The sequence below is a fragment of the Streptopelia decaocto genome (genome assembly GCF_964273445.1).
Source record: "Streptopelia decaocto genome assembly, chromosome: 2".
Classification (NCBI taxonomy): Eukaryota; Metazoa; Chordata; class Aves; order Columbiformes; family Columbidae; genus Streptopelia; species Streptopelia decaocto.
In genome coordinates, this window is record NC_138655.1 from 100,590,826 (window position 1) to 100,612,747 (window position 21,922).

Here is a 21,922-nt window from a genome sequence, read left to right on the forward strand (position 1 = left end):
ACTGATAATAATTCCAGTGAAATTGCTGAACTTGAATCATGGCATGTGCATGTCTGCTAATTCTTGGTAGAAACTAAAGTTCTGCAAATTAAAAAAATTCAGGCAACCAGTTTTGTCCATTTCCTCGGCTAAATTAAATGACTCTTTTAAAGTTTTCCTTCAGTACTATTTTGGTAGTTTTACTCTGTTTTAGTACTACTAATTTGAACTTCTACTCCAAAGCAAACTTTTTAAGGGAACATTTCTTATAAATTATTTTGTGGAAAAAATATTGTAGTCATACATTGACATCTATCCAATAAGAGTAGATTCCACATGAAGAAGTCACTGGATCAGATGTAGTATAAAATAGAAAAAAGGAAAACATAAAAATTATAAACATACTTACATTTAAATATATATTTAACTATAATTAAATTTATACTATGTCAATAAATATATATAATATTAAAAATTGGTATAAAATGTTTCCCATTATTCCAAATTTTGGCTCTGCTGTGTGACCAGGCACTGTCACCAGCATGAAGTTATATTCTGTGTTAACTTTGAGATCCTCTTTTAGCTAGTTGACATGACACAGACATCTTGAAGGATGTAATCATCTTATACTGAAGTAAATCTTGTCTGCCTTAAAGCAGCACCACAGCATTTTGTGCCAAGTACAATCTATGCTCCTTATCACCTTATTATGTCATCAGCCTCATAAACACCACTTGATAATGGCTTTCATGCTGAGTTGTGTCTTATTCTAATCTTCTCAGTTTCTTGTCTGTCTTCTCTTGGCCCATAGCTTGATCTAATTTACACATTACTGAGATAGTTTTAGATCAAGTGGTATTTCTAATTAATTTTAAAAGTAATTTGAGATTGTATTTTAAAATTCCATTTTAGACCAAATTTTCATTCCTCTGCAGATCCACTAGAAGGCAGATCATATAACAACTCTTACTTTAATTACGGAATACACAGCTATTTTTCCCAGATATTTTACTCAAACTAGAATGGCATAAATTATAAATTAACAGAAAAGCAAGCAAGCTCCTGAAACCAACTTTGATCCCAAAAGGATAATTATTAGGATATTAACTTTTCATCTGGTCTGGACAAAAAGAGCAGTGTACTTGTGGTTCCAAATACAACCAATAGATATATAGATATAATTTGATTATATATAAATAGGATATAATATATAGATATAATTTGATGCTTTCAGCATTGTAAATTATTACAACATTATTCAGGAACGTAAGAATGAAAAAGTAAGCCAAAGATAAATTGACTAGTAGCACAAAGACTGATGTTATCTTACATTACCCAATCCATTTATGGTATGTAGGCTTAGAGAACTAATTGATTAGATTTAGTCCCCAAAAGAGTCTCCCTTTATTATATATTATAAGATCTAGATCCAATCCCAGATACTTCCTCTGGTATTTCTACATTTATATTTGGAATGTAAAGAGTTTCTGTTTTCATGTGATGTTTTGAACTCTTCTGTGTTGGTAGGTCACATGTTTTTGCTTCTTTTTCTTCTTTAATCGCCACTTGTCTACCCTCTAGGAAGAAAGCCTAAAACTTGCCTTTGATGGCCATTCCATCTGCAATTGCATTTGCCGTGAGTTTCATGCACACTCAAATATTTTTATTACAAGTAGAGTAGTTTCAAAAACTTTCTTTAGTATTGGCTTGAGTATTAGAGAGTTTAATATATATTTTTATTTAATTCACTAAAACACCATTGCATCCAAATCTCATTAAATGAAGCCCTACATATAGTTTAAATTTCAAATCCTTTCTAGTTATTATGGTGTTGTGGTTTAACTCGAGCTAGCAATATAACCACGATAGCCACTCTCTCACTCCCCTGCTCCCACCCATGAACAGGGCAGAGAATCGAAAGGGAAGGGAGAAACCTGTGGATTTAGATAAATACAGTTTAATAACAATAACACTATAAATAAAATGGAAATAAAATATAAAAGATAATCAATGTAATTCCTCATGATCTCTGTCTGCACTGAGCAGCCAGTCCCAGGCAGCACCGTGGTCCGAACAGCCAATCCTGGAGAGAGAACAGAGAAAAAAACCAGAAAGGCCCAGAAGCCTCTACAAGTGGCAGGATGGCAAAAGGCTGAACTAATGAAAGTCCTAAACAGAACTCCTCCAAACAGGTCTCTGTCCTAGCTCTGAAATGACTCAAAGCAAGCCAGAAGATCCCAATTCTCCTTAAATATGAAGCGTGACTCTAATGGCACGGAATATTGTTATTGATCAGTCTGGATGTCAGTCAAGGTCTGTCCCATCCATGCCCCCTTCCCCAGCTGCCTCACACCTCTGAGCAGAGCTCAGAGGCCTTGACTCTCAGACCAGAGAAATTAAAAACATTACCTCTGTGCTGGGGTGTTATCATCTTATTCTCAAACTAAATCCAAACAATGACCATGCTAGCTATTAAAATCTTTCTAACTGCATGAAGGAAAATTTACTCATTTCCGTTAAACCAGCACATTTGGTTGCATCAACATGAAGGGTATCCAAATAATTTTTACTTCCTGTAGAAAATCACAGAATCACAGAATGGTTGGGGTTGGAAGGGACCTCTGGAGATCATCTAGTCCAACCCACCTGCTAAAGTAGGTTCACCCAGAGCAGATCACATAGGAATGTGTCCAGGCGGGTTTTGAATGTCTCCAGAAAAGGTGTCTCCACAACCTCTCTGGGCAGCCTGTTCCAGTGCTCCATCACCCTCAAAGTAAAGATTTGTTCCTCATGTTTAGATGGAACCTCCTATGCTTCAGTCTGTGCCCATTGCCCCTCATCCTATTGTTGGGTATCATTGAAAAAAGTCTGGTATCATCCTCTTGACATCCACCCTTCAGATATTTATAAGTATAGAAAAGATCCCCTCTCAGCCTTCTCCAGGCTGAACAGACCCAGTTCTCTCAGTCTTTCCTCATAAGAAAGATGCTCCAGACCCCTAATCATCTTTGTAGCCTGTGCTGGACTCCCTCCAGTAATTCCTTGTCCTTCTTAAACTGGGGAGCCCAGAACTGGAAGTGGTACTCCAGATGCAGCCTCACCAGGGCAGAGTAGAGGAGGAGGATAATCTCCCTCGACCTGCTGGTCACACTTTACCATTGGCCTTCTTGGCCACAAAGGCACATTGCTGACTCATGGTGAACCTGTCGTCAACCAGAACTCCCAAGTCCTTCTCTGCAGTGCTGCTTTCCAGCAGGTGCACCCCTAACCTGTACTGGTGCCTGGGGTTGTTCCTCCCCAAGTGCAGGACCCTACACTTGCCCTTGTTAAACTTCATTAGGTTCTCCTCTGCCCAGTCCTCCAGCCTGTCCAGGTCTCGCTGAATGGCAGCACAGCATTCTGGAGGGTGCACTCAGTCTCTTCATCCAGGTCATTGATGAACAGGTTGAACAGGACTGGACCTAATACTGACCCCTGGGGGACCCCACTAACTACAGGCCTTCAACCAGACTCTGCACCATTGATCACAACCTTCTGAGCTCTGCCGTCCAACCAGTTCATGACCCATCATGAACCAGCCCACACTTCCTGAACTTGCCTATGAGGATGTTGTGAGAGACGGTGTCAAAAGTTTTGTTGGAGTCAAGGTAGACAACATCCACTGACTATCCACCCAGTCATACCATCATAGAAGATTTTCAGGTTGGTCAAACAGGATTTCACCTTGATGAATCCATGCTGATGATTCCTGATAACTTTCTTTTCTTCCACATGCTTTGAGATGATGACCAGAATAAGTTGTTCCATCACCTTTACAGGGATGGAGGTGAGGCTGACACCATCTAGACCCCTTTCTCCCTCCTTAATGGAGATATGAAGGAGGTCCCTGCCCTAGAACCAGAGTTTTGAGAGGCAGATTCCTACAGCTAATTTACTGAAGTGTTGAAGTTGGCTTAATGCTTGGATGGGCTAACTGACTTAGGTTTTAGAGTTTTGGGTTTGTGTTTGTTTGGTTTTGGTTTTGTTTGGGGGTTTTTGTGTTTTTGTTTTGTTTTGTTTGTTTGTTGTTTTTTTGTCTGGTTTGGTTTGGTGTTTTGTGTTGGTTGTTTGGTTTTTTTTTAATCTAGGAGCTAAGAGGCAAGTACCAACCTGGCTTAAAGTAGATTCTGCGTAATTATCATTCATGAGCAAGAAGGTTAGACACATTATCTGGAGCTTTGCTAAAGCCTCATCCAAACCTATTACAATAGAGAGCTGTGATCTTTATTGATGTCAATGGGCTTTTCATCACATTTTCCTTCCTGGTGAGACAGAGGTAGATGCCAAAAGCTAAATGATATATTCCTATTGTGTTTTACTCCTGACTTATTAGAAATACTTATAGAAAGTTAGGATTAGTTGGAATGGAGTAAAGAAAGGGTATGAGGACAAAAACCCAAACAAAAATAGGCAAAGTAGTGGAAACTTTGGAGAACAGGGGAGCAGAGAAAGCTGGTCACAGCAAAGGTAGAGAAGACACAAAAGAAGCAGCCTGAGGATTATGCATTTAATAGAAGGCCATCTGTTCATGCCTAAAGTTAACCTTTTGATGGTATAAAAGGAGGCGTTTCAATAAGAACTTACAAACTTGTCACAAAGTGTCTATTACTGGTTTGAATCAGCATAAAGTTGCTCAAAAGCTAGAAAGCTTGTCTATAACATACAAAACACATTATTTTTTTCTGAAAAGACAGAACTCCTGCAACACCAGAATTGGCTATTTTGCAACTACTGCTGCATGCATCAGTGAAAAAGAAAATGTGTAAACAAGCACAGAGTTAAGGGATTTGCTTTTTTCTAAATCACAAGGACAGATGCACTGGCACCTGGGAGAACAGTATACACTTTATCAAATGAGTTGCTCAGTCCTGTAAGAGCTGTTACAAAATGCCAGTGGAAGTTTTCCATCCACACACTTCCAGGTTATCATCACCTTTTATACAGGTACTTTAAAGATTTTCCTTTGATTAAAGTAGCTTTATTTTAAAATCTGAAAAACTGTCTTTATAGCTATTTGAGTATTTTGAAGTACATCCATACTCCTTCAACAAGCCAGTCAGCAGCCTCAGACACTACCTTTCCACATGTTGCTTGTCAGTCCATCTGACAGCCTTCGCACCTGACCCTGCCGCAGCACCGAGCATCCACCCACAGCAGAAGCCCCTATATCCTCAGCTGCTACTTCTTACCAAAAATATGGGTGTGGGCAGCAGGAGGGAGAGGTTTATGCACATGCACAGATTTCCTCTACTGCAGGATGTATTTCTACTGAGCAGTACAATACTGTCCACTCTGTACCACTGACTTAAAAATAAATGCATAGATGTGGATCATTCACACCTCAATGAGGACATAAAATTTCATGTTGTTGACAGGCATACACAGCACCTGATTAGCTGTACTGTTGCAGCACACAGCCCAGTCCAGTTTCAGTTGACCTACTGACCATCACCAGATAGATAAAAAAGGAGAACCTATTTCCAGCAGAAACATGAAACACAGCAATAATTTGTGCTTTTTTGTGTGTTTGTTTTGTAAAACACTTGATCCACAATCTCCTTGAAAGAAGTCTTTATTAGGAAAACCCTTCAAGTATCACTTCACATGAGTTTAGAAGTACCTACCTTCCATGGAAAAAATCTCATTTATTTAGATTTGATTTATCCCAGAACTCTTACTATCTTTGTTGGAAAATACTCACACAAGATAGAAAAATCACATTTTTTTCTATATCCAAAACTAAGAGCTTAAAAATGCATATGATTCTCATCACTGATGTTTATAACGCCATTAGGAGCAGTGTACACAACTGCTTAAGACATCTTTCAAGTCACAAGTTTATATTTGACTTAGCAAATATTGTTTAGTTAAATATAAAGTAAAATAGTGTTTAGTTAAATATTTAGTGGTACTTCCAAGTCCTTTAATTTACTTATAATTACTTTTTTATATATAAATATCCACAAGAAAAGGAGATTCTTCTGAGAAAAATACAATGAAAGCAGATTGATTGGACACTAAACAGACTCCTTGAGTTTACACAAGAGTTCCCCTCGTACCCACTTATTAGCAAGTTTATATCTTGTTTCCAACAACTGGCAAGGTGTATTAGCCATCATTGTGGAGTAAACCCTTAACAATTGGTATGCGTTTTCTGTGATCCTAGCTTGACTCCAGAATATAGAGAGGGATGAAACTATCATGGCAAGATGTACTGTTTTGGCAGAGATTCCAGACTTTCCCCATTTTGATGGTCCCATGACACTAATGAGAAAAAATGGGAAATGAATACATGCAGTCAGGTAAATTAAACTTATTGCTTGTTTTACTTGGTTACCTAAACCACAAGGCTAAAAAAACACAGTATGATACACAGCTTAGTTTTGAACACAATTTATTCCTAAATTTAGCATCAGAAGACTTGTGTTTTCTCATTCTATTACCCTCATTGGTGCTAAGCAAATCAAAATGAGTTATTACAGAACTTCACAAAATAAGCAAGCATCAGCTAAAAGCTAGCTTATTTAAATATGCTTACTTACGTGAGAGGTCAAAGTCAACAGTTAAATACTATCACCCTTTGACTGCTGTCTACACCTAAAATACTACTGAAGAAGTATCTTTAAAACTCACCTTTAAGCTGTAAACATCTGTGTTTTTCTTGCATATTTAAAAGACTTCAAACTGGTGTTTTTTTCCAGAAACTGATCCAGCTGCTATTTCAAAGCAGTCTGAGGATATTTTAAAACAAATTAAGGAAAAAAAGTTTGTGACTGTTTTCAACAGAGTTCGGCATCACCACTGAATCAGAGAACTACACCACGTAAGTAAATGTGATGATTTTCTTCTTCCTCTGCAGTTGTGTGAGTGGTTTTATATAAAACTCTCCCTCTCTCTCTCAAAGAGCACTGCTTCCTTGTTTCATGTTTCACAGCAGTAATGAAAACCCAGTGAGCTTCAGCAGCCATTACAGGGAATTGCACGTATTTTCATTAATTAAATATTAAGTGGTATTTCCAACTACTTTTGCTTCATAAAACGTGTTCAAAATTGTTTTTAATGTACAATACTTAAATATTCATTTTTAATTAAGATTTTAGAAAAATAAATATAATTCTAAAATATGTTATTAAAATATTGTAATGAACTATTATGTACAAATAATGATATTAAATATAAATGATTATTTTAAAAAATTAAAACTGTTTTGATATTCACCCAGCAGAGAAGAGCTTCTTGTCAGCATATCCATATTTTCCCTTATGGAACTGACGACCACTGATTTACCCAGTTCAGAAGTCCAGAAGATTTACTTGTACAGCTCACAAATCAAGGAACAAATGCAGGATATGGCACTATCGGTCCTGAGATTTTAATCTCTCAATCTGCTCATAGTGTTAAAACAACCAATAGAAAAGCACACTTCCTATCTCTATTCCAAAATACCATGTGTGAACTCTAACTGAAATCTTTGACTGAACAGAGAACACAAAATGTTTAACCTCAACAAAGTCAATTTCATCTTGGGTTATCATAACGATATTTTCTTCTGCCAAGAGTGTCAGTTTTCACAAAGCATGAGCTACAATTAGCTTGCAATAGCAATAGCAGTGCTATTTCTTTGGAGTTTTTTTAAAAAAACATTATATACACAAGTGAATGCATGTCTGTTTATAATCTTTGTAATTTACATAGCTGAAACAAATGTATCTAAACATCATAATGATAAATGATGACCAGAGAATCAAGACAGATGCAAGAGATTGCTGTTTTGAAATTACCACAAAGACGAGAAGGGAAAAGAAAGATGGTTTTTATGCTTGATCACCAACCAGGGGGCAGCAAAATAAGAATTTCAAGTTCACACTTTATGATATTTTACTTAAGGCAAAATAATACCTGTTATTCTTGATGCCTGCCTGATGTCAGAATGGAATGGCCAGAACAGAGGAGATTTTTCAAGTGTTCTTTGGTAGAAGATAAAACGCAGTATTTCCAAAGGTGAATAATTAGATTACAGAAAGATTTAGAAAAACAGAAGTCTTATCATACCTTAGTGAGAAATGCAAAGTATAAACAAGATGCTAAGCAACCAGAATCCACATGTTTGTAGGAGATGTGAGAAGTTTTTATATAATTAGTCAAACTTTTTAGGTAAAGTGCAGTAATCAGAATGAGAAGCCAGTGAGCATGATGTTACTCAGATAACTGGAGGATGAAATGAATGAATTCAGAGAAATCATACTTCAAGGAACCACCTTTTTCCTTTCTGATCTTCAGGGGGAAGACGAAAAAAAAATAGAGGCAAATTCTTCCAATGCTTAGTAGAAAGAAGGCTGAAAAAAGTTCTGAGGCGGCTGATGAATATGGAGTTGTTAGACCAGCAACCTTGAGTCATGATCTTCTCTTTTGAAACCTGATGACAAAGCTGTCTCTGAAAATCCTGAAAAAGAGTATTCTTCACAGAACCCATGTTCACAGCTAGCTCTAGATCCTGCCAGAGAGAAAAGGATGCAAAAAGTCCATGGTGCACAAAGACTGAACCTCCTGAGTGATGCAAAAAGTGCACACAGTCCTAAAGCTTTATAAAGTCATGCAATTGAATGCAGCTACACCCTGCAGCAAATTTTATACGAAAAATCCTCCCGTTAGTACTGCTCAATTCTGACATCAAGTCATTCATTTTCAGGCTGTGCTGTTGGTTTTGCTCTGACAAGTGGTATTGTGAAGGCTTTTTGCCCTCTGAGAGTAGGTAATTCATTGCTTGATAAGTTTTTGCAGAATCTTTCTATTGATCTGCTTTTGGATTTTTTTCGCATTACAGAAAACAGGTCCTGCCTTACCTGTACATTACAAACAAACAACAAACAAACAAAAAATCAAGGTTGGCTAGTTAAACACACATTTTCTATGTTTCCTGACAATGCAAAACTTTGCCTCAGTTCTCTGCTATCTATTTTTTTGTTTTGAAAAATCTTAGTTCTTTCAGTAAAATTCTACTTGGAGTACTTTATACATTCCTCATAACTGCAGTGTCATCACCTTGTATGAAAGTTACTAAATGTAAAAGGATCTTTGCTTAAGGAAAAATAATGCATATATGAACTATTGGAATAATTTGTAATACACATTGCCTGTAGTAAACAAAACTGAGTTTCAAATTTAAACTTACAGAATTGAAAAGCCAATAACTAAATCTGATTGTGTGCATGACGCTTAGCAAGGATGAGAAAGAATATCAAGGCGTAGTTTCAACTGTGAAAACATATTCACTGCCAAGTCTTAATGAGATCTTTTCACATGGTTTCATGCAAACAATATTTAAGGCTTTTGAAAGTGCTGTCCTTCCTGATTCTCTGTAATTGATGAAGACTAAATTTAAACTAGACTGCCACTAATGATTATTGATGCCATATGTTAAAGCAAGAACTCTTAATGAAGTTAAACAAAATGCATCTTCATGATGCTAAACAAAACTGGAAGTTAAACAAAAAGGCACGAATTAAGACATTTTGTTAGTAGACAAAGTAAGTAGGGTGAGAGTTACCTTTTGGAAATAAGCAAATACTGCTATTATAGACCTGTGAAAGGATGAATCTTTGGAGGGACATTTTAAAGAATCCACTAGGTGGTGCGCAAGGCATAGAGGAGACAGGCAACGGTCTGGAGACCTAACTCCCACCTAGAAACTGTTTTCAATGAAAAAACAAACAAACAAAACACGCAAAAACAACCTACAAAAACAAAACCCCACATCCAACAGTCATCACAAAGAATTAAAAGAAACCCCAAAATCTAAAGTTAAAGTTGTCAATGACAAAGCCCCATGAAACAACCAGAGTAGAAGCAAATTTCACCTCACTTTGGCAATGGAAGTTCACTTCTATGCACATTCACTGACTACATCTGGAGGAAAAAAGAAACTTTCTGCTGAATAGACAAATGTTTTCATCCTAAAGCCTACACTATGTGTTGTTCCTAGGGAAGAGCAGGGAGAGAGTGAACTACCAAATATCTAAGGTATGACACTGAGCTGAAACCCAAAAGTCACATGCGTTTCTCCTGTCACACAGGATAAAGGAAGCTTGTTCATCAGTTCCAAGTTATTTCTACTGCAAGATATGTGTCCATTATGCCTCTAAGGATTGTGGGGTAGAAGAGATTTAGCAATCTTAACAGAACTATGAATCAATATCTAGCAGTCCATATGACACCTTACACCTATAGATTTGTTATATGTTACTTTTATTTATGCGTCCGACACTCATTATTAGCTCAAGGTCCTCTTTTATGCAGCCCATGCACATCTTTTCCTCCACAACACTACCTCCAGTTATTAGCCAAACGACATAATGTTTATCTAAGCCATTACTTCCCTGCACTCCAGATGTACTCTCATGCACACTCCCTGCTAAGCAAGAGGCAGTTTCTGGCCAGTCTGCACACAACTCAGCCAGACACAACAGGTATACATAATTACTAAAGACTGCGGTCTTTTCTTCAGTAAAGACACGAATCAGAAAGCTCAAAAATTCCTTCTACTTAAAGACTGAATTTGGTTTCCATTTCCTTACAGATATCTCTCAGAGATACTGATGGTCACAAATAATAAAGTAGAAAACAACTGTAAACAGCCATAGCCACATACTTCTTAATAGAAGATAGAGTAATAATTTGCACGATGGTTATCAACACCTTGAACAAAGCAATTGAAAGAATTTAAGTGCTAAAATCGATACCTGGATGAGTTGTAAAGTTAGCCTGGATGGTAATTTTATCATAAGCTTCAGCTTCATCTTGAAGTTTGGGTCTTTTTTAGACAAATCCTTAGTCTTACTTTCTGAAAATGCAACTTTGCTACTTCTTTTTCATGTCCTTAGTTACTGTTGAGATGTTTAGCTGGTGAAATATTAGACATTTACAGTGTAGCAAAGAAAAAAAATAGGTTTGCTATCAAATAACTACAGATATTTTAACATAAGGATATATGCTAGGACGTGCAAGAGAAAAGAGTGCTAATGGATCACCTAGACAATTCTCATTTCCAAACATGGCAAAATAAAATGTGGTACTTTTTGAACAGAACTGAAACACAGCTTTTCAAAGTTGAGCCACTGACCAAGTACTCCACACTTATTGTTTGGGATTATAAGAAAAATAGGTGATAACAGATTGATAATTTTCTAATTTTATGCTACACTGTTTGTGGGAATATAATAGAAGCTTGGTGATGAGAAGAATTGTAAATATGTTCAAGCAACTGCAGCTGGGGTGTAGAAAAACACATATATCACAGTCACTGTTATTTAGCCTTGTGTGTTTCACAAGTAGAACCTCTGTGTTTAGATAACATAGACATGTGAAAGTCTTAAAGGCACCTTATCAAGCATCCTTGAAATTCCTGCTCTATTGCAGGCAAAGATCAGTGTGATAAACTGTGTGAATCCCTGATACACAGACATAACCAGCAGGCTCACTGATCTTCTAGCAAGGACTGAGCTCTGCACTGCCAGCATTCCTGCTTGTGTACCTCTGCCTGGGTACTTTGGTGCTCTGAAAGCTGCAACAACATGCTAAGTAAGAAGGAGACAATGAACCACTGACAAACTGAAAAACAGTGGCCAAGTAAATAATTGCGTTATGCATGTGTTTATGTGAGAATACATATAAAAAAGAGAAAGTTATAAAAATAAATTTCACATAAATATGTAAAGACAAAATACTAAAATTACTGCAATTGTAACTGCTATAATATAGTCCTGTATCTTGATATAACAAAATGATAGCACCAAAGCTGACATTCAAAACACGATATTATTTTTTTAAATTGCCTGTGGTGGCTTGAAGGCACGATATACAGTTACATAAATACAAAGAACCAATACAATGGACATTTAAATTAAACTGAACTACACTATAACTAGGTTTTTCATAACAGCAAAACCATTCTGAATACATCAGAAATCCTTTCTCCTCTATGCTAACCAGTTGTGTTCAATTCCCAAAATTCTTACAAACCCATTCCAGGTTTAGAAACAAGCTAGCAGGAACACAGGATGCTGGTGTTGAAAAATTAATATTTTAATGCATTCACAAATTAAATATCGAGACTACGTGGAGACATGTGATGCCAGCAGAAAAGGTGCTACCAGAACTAAATTCATGCACAAGAAACTGACAAGACTTATTAGTTATATCTGAGATCATATCTATGCTGCTGAGTGTACTACAAGACAGCTACTTTAAAATCAGATGTGACATACCAGAAACATTTTAGCCACTGAAGCATGAAGCTGTTTGTAAACCAGTTCAGCACACTGAGAGGCAGCAGTCCTATAGTTATGTGTAACTGTCTTTTCAAAGTACTGGAGAAAAAATAAATTGGTGAGTGAAGTCTTGTAGATTTTCTAAGTGTTTCTAGACTTCACTGTGAATATTTTTGAACTGACCGAACTATACTGCTCACTTTTGAATGACACTCTAACTTCTGTGACAGCATTTCAATATCACTGTTTCAGTTAATGCATTTGTACCTTTTAATTTCAGTTGCTGGGGAAGACTTAATTTAAATGCATGATCTGTAGTAAAATGCAACAAAGATGCGTTTCATTAACTATCACTTACAGGATGATCTTCTAAAGTTTCCAAAAAAAGGAATTGATTATGTTAGGATTTTCATAAGTGTTTAAGTCAAGACATTAGAGCAACACCACTAAATCTTTAAGATTATGGAATTAAAAGACAGTATATCAATCTAATGTGATGTGTCAATACTGAGGTAGGTAATAAATGTTAATGGAAAAAATAAGTGTTCTTAAGATAGCATTGTAAGGCATGAAATTCATACTAACATAGCAACTGTACACAAAATCTTGACAAATCTTGTAAATCAAATCATTCTCAGAGGAAAGGGGATGATTTTTTTTTAACTCAAGTGTCAGGAAAAGGTTACTTATAGACTATAATTTTAAAAAACTCCATTATATTACATCTAAGTGTTCCTGCTCCGGCAGGGGGATTGGGCTAGATGATCTTTTGAGGTCCCTTCCAATCCCTAATATTCTGTGATTCTGTGATTGGCTGCTGAAATTCCTCTCCCATTGATACCACATGTTAGAGCTATAAAGAAAACAAAAGAAACAAACTTGCAGACTTTATGTTAATGATACTTTTAGATTACCTAAGAATATAAAGTGGGGCGTGACAAATATAGAACTTTGGCAACAGTTAGGCATGAAGGCCAAAAGTGATGTCTGAAGGCAGTACCATTAGGAATTCATATGGAAATGGAAAAGCTTCTGAATACTTACTTCTTTTGAGCATGACTATTATTTAACTTAGTCTTACACATTAAATAATGTGATTTTATTCATACAAAGGTAAACATGCAAACTGTCTGCTATGAAACTCTAGAAATTGGGTAGAAGGGAAGAATGGAACAAATAGCCTTTACATGCAAAAAATAGTATAGAAATAACTCTAAGAAAGTCATAGAAAACAGGAGGGCCTCACAGTTAACATCCACTTAAAACTATATATCTTGCTATAGAATTCAGTCAGTTAGCAGTACGAGTTCTACCAGTAACTACTAACAGAAGTAGCTGTCTTCACTTTCTGTGGCCTTTGATATCAAGGACAAAGCAATAACTGACAATACAGATGACAGATCAAAGTTCATAAAGCAATAATATAGCAATTTGTTTTGTAGCTCCACAGAAAAGAAGAAAACAGCACAGCTTCCCCAAGGAACTAGAATCTAGTTTTCTTACCTTGTGTTACTGTGAGCACAAGGTAAGCCTATCATCAAGACATTTCAAAGGAACAAATGTAAACAAAAATAAAATAAGCTATCTTATCAAAACATTTGTCTATGTAGTTAATCTGTAAAAGAAGTGTTTGCATACCTATGAATTTAATTAAGCCATATGCTCATAGGACAGTAACATAAAAGCTTAAGTGCAGAATATCATCGAATCATAGGATGATCTGGGTTAGAAGGGACCTTAAAGATGATCTGGTTCCAAGCCCCTTGCCATGGGCAGTGACACCTTCCACTAGACTGGGTTGCCCAAAGCCCCATCCATCCTGGCCTTGAACACTTCCAGGGATGGGCCATCCACAGCTTCTCTAGGCAGCCTGCTCCAGTGCCTCACTACCGTCATAGTGAAGAATTTCTTCCTTATATCTAACCTAAATCTACTGACTTTCAGTTTAAAGCCATTACCCCTTGTTCTATCACTATGTGCCCTTGTAAAAAGTTCCTCTCCAGCTTTCTTGCAGGGCCCCTTGAGATATGGGAAGGCTGCTAGAAGGTCTCCCTGAAGTCTTCTTAAGGCCGAACATCCCAACTTTCTCAGCCTGTCTTCACAGGAGAGGTGCCCTCTGATCAGCTTCAAGGCCCTTCTCTGGACCTTTTCCAATGGGTCTATGTCCTTCTTATGTTAGGAGCCCCAGAGCCCTCCAGATGGGGTCTCACCAGAGCAGAGGGGCAGAATCACCTCCTTTGACCTACTGATCACATTTATTTTAAGGCAGACCAGGATACAGTTGGCCTTCTGGGCTTGAAGCATCCTGAATGGAATCACACAGCACCTTCAGGATGGACAAGGGATCAGACCCAGCCAGCATGGGTTTAGGAGAGGCAGGTCCTGTCTGACCAACCTGATCTCCTTTTATGATCAGGCAACTCACCTGGTGGATGAGGGGAAAGCTGTGGATGTGGTCTATCTGGACTTCAGCAAGGCCTTTGACACTGTCTCCCATAATATACTCCTGCAAAAGCTGGTAGCCCATGGCTTGGACAAGTGTACTCTACGCTGGGTTAAGAACTGGCTGGAGGGCCGGGCCCAGAGAGTGCTGGTGAATGGGGCTGCATCTAGCTGGCGGCCAGTCACTAGTGGTGTTCCCCAGGGGTCGGTGTTGGGTCCAGTCCTATTTAACATCTTTATTGACGATTTAGATGAAGGGATTGAGACCATCATCAGCAAATTTGCTGATGACACCAAGTTGGGAGGGAGTGTCGACCTGCTGGAAGGCAGGAGGGCTCTGCAGAGGGATCTGGACAGACTGGAAAAATGGGCTGATTCCAATGGGATGAAGTTCAATAAGGCCAAGTGCCGGGTGCTGCACTTTGGTCACAACAACCCCCTGCAGCGCTACAGGCTGGGCGCAGAGTGGCTGGAGAGCAGTCAGACAGAAAGGGACCTGGGGGTACTAATTGACAGGAAGCTCAACATGAGCCATCAGTGTGCCCAGGTGGCCAAGAAGGCCAATGGTATCCTGTCCTGTATCAAAAATAGCGTGGTCAGCAGGACAAGGGAAGTGATCCTTCCCCTGTACTCTGCATTGGTGAGGCCACACCTGGAGTATTGTGTTCAGTTCTGGGCCCCTCAGTTCAGGAAAGACATTGAAGTGCTGGAGCGGGTCCAGAGAAGAGCAACAAGACTGGTGAAGGGACTTGAGCATAAGACCTATGGGGAGAGGCTGAGGGAGCTGGGGTTGTTTAGTCTAGAGAAGAGGAGGCTTAGAGGTGACCTCATCACTCTCTATAACTACCTGAAGGGAAGTTATAGCCAGGTGGGGATTGGTCTCTTCTCCCAGGCAGTTAGCAATAGGACAAGGGGGCATGGGCTTAAACTCTGCCAGGGGAAATTTAGGCTGGATATTAGAAAGAAATTCTTTACAGAGAGAGTGGTCAGGCATTGGAATGGCCTGCCCAGGGAGGTGGTGGACTCGCCGTCCCTGGAGGTTTTTAAACTGAGATTGGACATGGCACTTAGTGCCATGATCTAATAAACGGACTAGAGTTGGACCAAGGGTTGGACTCGATGATCTCTGAGGTCTTTTCCAACCCAGTCAATTCTGTGATTCTGTGATTCTGTGATTGCCTGGTCATGTTGAGTTTCTCATCAATCAATACCCCCAAGTCCTTTTCCTCAAGGCTGCTCTCAATCCATTGTCCGCTCAGCCTGTATTTGTGCTTGAGGCTGCCCTGACATGTGCAGGACCTTGCACTTGGTCTTGCTCAACTTCATGAGGTTCTCATGGGCCCACCTCTCCAGTCTGTTAAGGTATCTCTGGGTGGCATCCCTTCCCTGCAGCACATTGCATCACAGTACAGTATTGTTTTGTATTCCCTAAGTTTTACCTTCATCCTTTTTTCAAAATATCTTTATTCTGAACTATTTTTTTATTTCCAAAATACAGTCCAAACTGATAGAATTGATTGAGTCTGATGTTTTACAGAAGCCAGTGTAGTATTCCCAAAACATGAACAGTATTTATGCAAAAGTTGAACATACTTATAATCTAACCCTGAAAGTCTACACCTTTGCAACTTTGAGGTCATCTGTTTATGGACTTTTTGCACAATCTAATATTATTTAAAAGTGGTAGCAAGTACTTGGAACAATTAGATTAAGAGTTTGTTGCTTGCTTTCTTCAGCTTCCATTATTTACATTTCTGCTACAGTAACCTAACAGATAACAACAGTTACTGACACATTCTTTAATACACACCATGCTCATAATTTTGCTTGAAAGGCACTCTATAAAGATGTGGCCTTGAAGTAATTTCATTTCATAAATAGAACAGCAACAGAGGACACCAGGTTTGCCAAGTTCGGAGATAAGATGGTTGAGGGGTGACCTCAGTGACCTCCAGCTTCCTGAAGGTCAACTGGAGTTGGAGGTGTTGAGTTCTTCTCCTGGGTACCCAGTTCCAGGACATGTGGCAATGGCTCAAAGCTGTGTCTGTCAGGGGTGGTTCAACCTTGACAGGGAGGTCAAGGTCCTTGAGAGGGAAGTCAAGCCCTGGAACAGGCTTCCTGGAGAGGTGATAGATTCTGCATGTCTGTCAGTGTCTGGACAATGCCCTTAAGACCATGCTTGAGCTTTTGGTCAGACCTGAAGTGGCCAGGCAGTTGGACTTGAATGTCATCATAGGTCCCTTCCAGCTATTCTGTTCTATTCATATATATTGAACTATAGCTCTGATACTCATACTCTGATTACATCTTATGGTACCTAAGGCAAGCACTACAGCAACTAAGGCCACTACGGAACAAGGAGCTGGATTTTTTGTTGCTACTTGAGGTTCTGTTTGGTGGTTGGTATTTGTTTGCTTGGTTTTTATGGTAGAACTAGTAATAGTAGCTATTTGGAAACCATCGCAAAAGGATGCTGGAAAGAAGTAGTACATCTTTCAAATGTCACTTTGTATCAAGACAGGATGAAATTGACTCTCCAGTACAAAATAACTTCTATGCTTCCAACATTTTCTTGAAAACAAGTATTTATAGCAGGTATATATTATGCAAATTAAATCACAGTCATCTTGTGTACAGGGAGAACATATCTCAACTACACAGACATGTTATTACCTTCCTCAGGAAAGAAACTATAGAACAATAAAAATTCAGTGTCTAAATCTGTGAGGGTTTTGACCACAAACAACTGTTTAATTTGTTTTATGAGCCTGCAATGATCAACTTTTTTTTTTAATTTTATTTTATGTTATTTTATTGGTAATCTCTGAAAGAGAAAATGGTTTGTGAGCTCTCTGATAGCATTTGGCCTACCTCCGCTGAGCTCTATTACATTATTTCTGTAGGAACAATTATAAAGAAAACGTAGTTAATACAGCGAAGGAGGCATCAAGGGTAAGATCTATCCAGGATACAAGAAACAAAGTATTTATTTCTAAAATGGGAACTCTCTCTGTGTATCCACCACTTCCTATGCCCCTCCCATGATTTAACTCAACCTTAACATCTTATTTTGTGAAGATGTATAAGCCTGAATGCTATTCCCAAGTGCCTTGAATTATAAAAAACACTTTGCATTTCATGTTACTCAAAGTTCAAGAAACACTGAACTATGTCAATGGCACATCTAACTAAGTTAGGTCTTATCAGGACTAGTACTGGACATAAGCCAAATTTCTGCTTCATTTTAGGTCCAAATTATGAATGTCAGAGATTTCAAACAGTCACAAATGAGAAAACTACATTTGTCAGACAATACACTGCCAAATATCAGCCAGAGATTTCATTCAAGAAGAGGGGAAAACCTCTACTTAATAATTCTTCTAGACCTGTCTAGATGACTCCTTTTTAGGTCATCACATTACATGCCCAAAAACTGATAAACTGCATTTTAGTTTGAGTTTACCATTACATAGTTATGCAACAGTTAGTATTGGTTAACAACTGCTTTATCTAAGAGCACCAGGCAAGAAGAACAGACATTCATTTTTTTTCTTTTAATCTCTCAGCACACACAGTCTACTAATAGAGGAAAAGGGTTACTAATGTCAGCTCAATCAAAACAGAAAGGACAACAGCTACTGGCACTTCATTATTACCTGGGAACAGATGAAAAGGGGATGGGAAACAATGGAAATTCCTATGCCGGAATTTCAGGCTTTCTGTCTTACTTAAGGGAGAAAGATAAGACAATCTGAGTGATTTGTTTTTGTTTTTTTTCCACAGCCTAAGTTTAAGAAACTTAAGTCATGCTCCTCCCACATCCACCTTTCTTCCAGCTATGTCCTTGCGTTGCTTTATTCTGTATTGACTCTGGCAGTGATTTAACCAGCTTTCATGAAATAACGGACAACAAACCCAGAATTATGCAATAGTTTTCTGCTGGGTTAGCAAGTTGAATTGCTATACTGCATGAGCTGCCAAATGCCAGAGATGGTGCAAAGCAGGAAGATAAAGCACTGGAAGTGAAGAAATGAGAAAGCAGTGAGAAAATATTAACATGAAGACAAGATACCCCCATATATCAACTATCAATTAATCTTATACATATTAAGAAATCACATATTTAAGAGGCTCTCTCTTGTGGTACCTCTACCTAACATACATACATCTGAACAATGAGTTACACATGCTGACTTTGTAGATATTTACATCCCTTAAGCATACAAATAAACTACTACCTAAAGTGCAAGATGACAGGAGCCTCAACCAATCAACAAACTACAGCTATTCTGGTGTATAGTGTACACAACACTTACAAATCAGAGAACGTGTACTTGTGTGTTTGGGGTTTTGTTTGTTTCTTTGTTTTTTTTTAATCTGATGACTCTGGATCAACAGAACAGTATTTGCATTTTCCTCTTCTTGAGAGTAGCATTTACTAAGTACATTTAAAGGCAAAACACACAACACTGCCTATGACTAAGTATTTGGAGAATATGGTGTAAAATACCCAAACCTGACTTAAATGCTCTTCTGACATAAACCACTGTGAAGTCATTTGTTATTGTATGAATTGCTGATCGGGGAAAAGTGACACCAGTTAAACTTTTGCTATATTACAGTAAAGGTTGTCCCTCAAATTTTCAGCGAGCAAGAATAAAGGAAGTACTAAGATAGTACAAAGTTATCTTTTACTTATCACCGGTGGATGAGGATACAGGAAGTGCAAACTACCTTCAGAAGATGCCGAGTCAGGGATTAGCAGTGGGGTAACAGACTACTCCCGCCGATTCACAGGCAAGCGGCAGCGATAAGGGCCTAGGCCCGACCAGCGCCTCAGCCACCAGCGGTGCGGGAATGCCAGCGCGCTCGGGCCCCACAGAGCGAATCCTCCTCCCGACCAGCAGACTGAGCTGTCAAGGAGGGAGGGAGAACCCCCGCCTTCACGCCCGATCCTCTTCCTCCGCCCCCTCCCGCGGGGCTGCGAGGCAGTTGCCAAGGTGCCAGTACGGCAACCGGACCGTCCCCATCCTCTTCTTCCTCATGTTGGAAGGGACCCACAAGGATCATTGAGTCCAACTCCTGTCCCTGCCTAGGACAACCCCCAAATTCACGCCATGTGTCTGGAGGTGTTGTCCAGTCTCTACTTGAACACTGTCAGTCTTGGGGCAAGTGTCACCTGCCCGGGGAGCCTGTTCCAGTGCTCCACCACCCTCTGGGGGAGGAACCTTTTCCTAATGTCCAACGTAAAGCTCCCCTGGCATTCCCTCGGGTTCTGTCATTGGTCACCAGAGAGTTCAGTGCGTGCCCCTCCTCCTCCCCTTATGAGGAAGCTATAGTTGCCATGAGGTCTTCCCTCAGTCTCCTCCAGGCCGAACAAACCAAGTGACTTTAGCCGCTCCTCATACAGCTTCCCCTCCAAACCCTTCACCAACTTCGTAGCCCTCTTCTGGACACTCTTCAGTGGCTTTATATCCTTTTTATAGTGTGATGCCCAGAGCTGCAGACAGTGCTCCAGGTGAGGCCGCACCTGTGCAGTGTAGAGCGGGACAATCATCCCCCTCGATCGGTTGGCAATGCTGTGGTTGGTGCACCCTTCTTCCTTTTCCTGTTCTTCCTGCCTTAGCCTTCCATTCGCCCCCGCCTGGAACACACACACATCCAGCCCTCCGCGAATCCCCTTTTCTGCAGCCAATCGCAACCTGCCGGAGGCGTGACCACGGCGGAGGGAACAACGAACAAGTTGGAGCAAGTGGGAGCGAGATGCTGGGTGCGGCTTGTCGCCGCCTCAGCGCCGGGTGCATTGCCGGTCTGGCAACACGCGGGGGGCGCGCGGCCGTCGGCTCTGCTGCTGGCGGCGCTTGCCCGCTGCTGTTGCGGCTGCAGGGCTGGTGCTGCTTCGCTGCCGCTGCTTCCAGTCCACCCCGGGCCTGAGGCGCGGGAGCTCCTTGTTCCCTGCGCTGAGGCCGTGCGCAGCGGGTGGAGGCGTCGCCAGGCCTGGAGCTGCGGACCGGCCTCTGCAGGCACAGAAGTGCAGTGGGTGGGAGACAGCCGGGTGCGGCGGCGCGTGCCTTAATCCCGGAGTGACGCACCAGGAGGTCAGGTGGAGCTCGCCTGTTCTACTGTAAGTGCAGGACCTACGGGGCTGGATGCGGCGGTGGCGCTGGAAGCGGAGCCGGACCGCCGACTGTGCCCTTAACAACAGAGCTTAGGCTGGGCTTCAGGGTGGGGAGCAGAGGAGACGCGCCGGTGTGACGCAGCCAGCCCTGCCGGGCACGGACAGAGTGTGCTGGGCCCTAAACGTTTGGAGAGCGAGGCGCTGGACCGTTGCGTTGTGGAAACAGTAACGAAGGAGGAAAGACAGAGAAGTAGAAACTGGCTGCATGTGTGTATTTCTGTGCGTGAAACGGGAACGGTTACGATCTGCACTGACTGAAGATGTCCCTGCTCGTTGTAGGGCCGGTTGGACTAGATGACCTTTAAAGGTCCCTTCCAACTCAAACTGTTCCATGATACTATGAAAATGCTGTTAATACTTACAAACTATTACCTTCTGCCAGCCAGTGTGGAATTTTTGCAGTAGTCGTCCTTTTGTCACATGTAGGCAAATTATTGTTGAGCAAACTCATTTGCCACCCTTTGTAAACTATGAAGTATTTTATTTCTTGGTGATGAAAAAGGAATTATGTTCCAAAAAAGTGCATAAAAAATAAAACACATTTTAACTTGCTGGACTTCCTTAATATTTTTAACTATTATGGTTTAACCCCAGCTGGCAGTCACAAGCAGGATAGCTGCTCACTCACTCCCCTCACTGCCCCCCCAAACAGAGGAGAGAATTGGAAGGGAGAAACTCATGGATTGAGATAAACACCCATAACAAATATAACTAATAACTAATATAACTAATAACAATATATAACAACTATAACAATAATTAATATAACATTGCTACTACCAAAATACAAAATGGAAATAAAAGATGCTCAAAGCAATTCCTCATGAGCTCTATGCTGAGTAACCAGTCCGAGGAAGAGAGAGAGCACCCTGGTCCCAAACAGCCAATTTTAGAGAGGGAGAGTAAACAGCAGAAAGGCCCAGAGACCCTCTGCAAAACAGCAGGACAGCAAAAGGCCAAACTAAAAGAACTTCCAAACGTAATTTCACCAAAAAAGACTAGTAGCAGAACAGATCTG

General features: G+C 40.0%; 1 protein-coding gene across 4 annotated transcripts in view; it reads left to right on the top strand.

Moving 5' to 3' along the window:
- The window catches only part of TPPP (tubulin polymerization promoting protein), an 80,197-nt gene extending 58,748 nt beyond the window's left edge, over window positions 1-21,449 (top strand). For 2 of the 4 annotated variants that reach the window (XR_014183404.1, XR_014183405.1), the window contains 2 exons: window positions 6,720-6,841; window positions 13,727-13,840. The gene's annotated coding sequence lies outside the window, so the exon portion shown is untranslated. Of the gene's footprint in view, window positions 1-6,719; window positions 6,842-7,243; window positions 7,376-13,726; window positions 13,841-18,509 lie in introns of those variants that run through there. The other 2 variants (XR_014183403.1, XR_014183406.1) reach the window with 2 other exon arrangements.
- The last annotated feature ends 473 nt before the right edge of the window (window positions 21,450-21,922 follow it).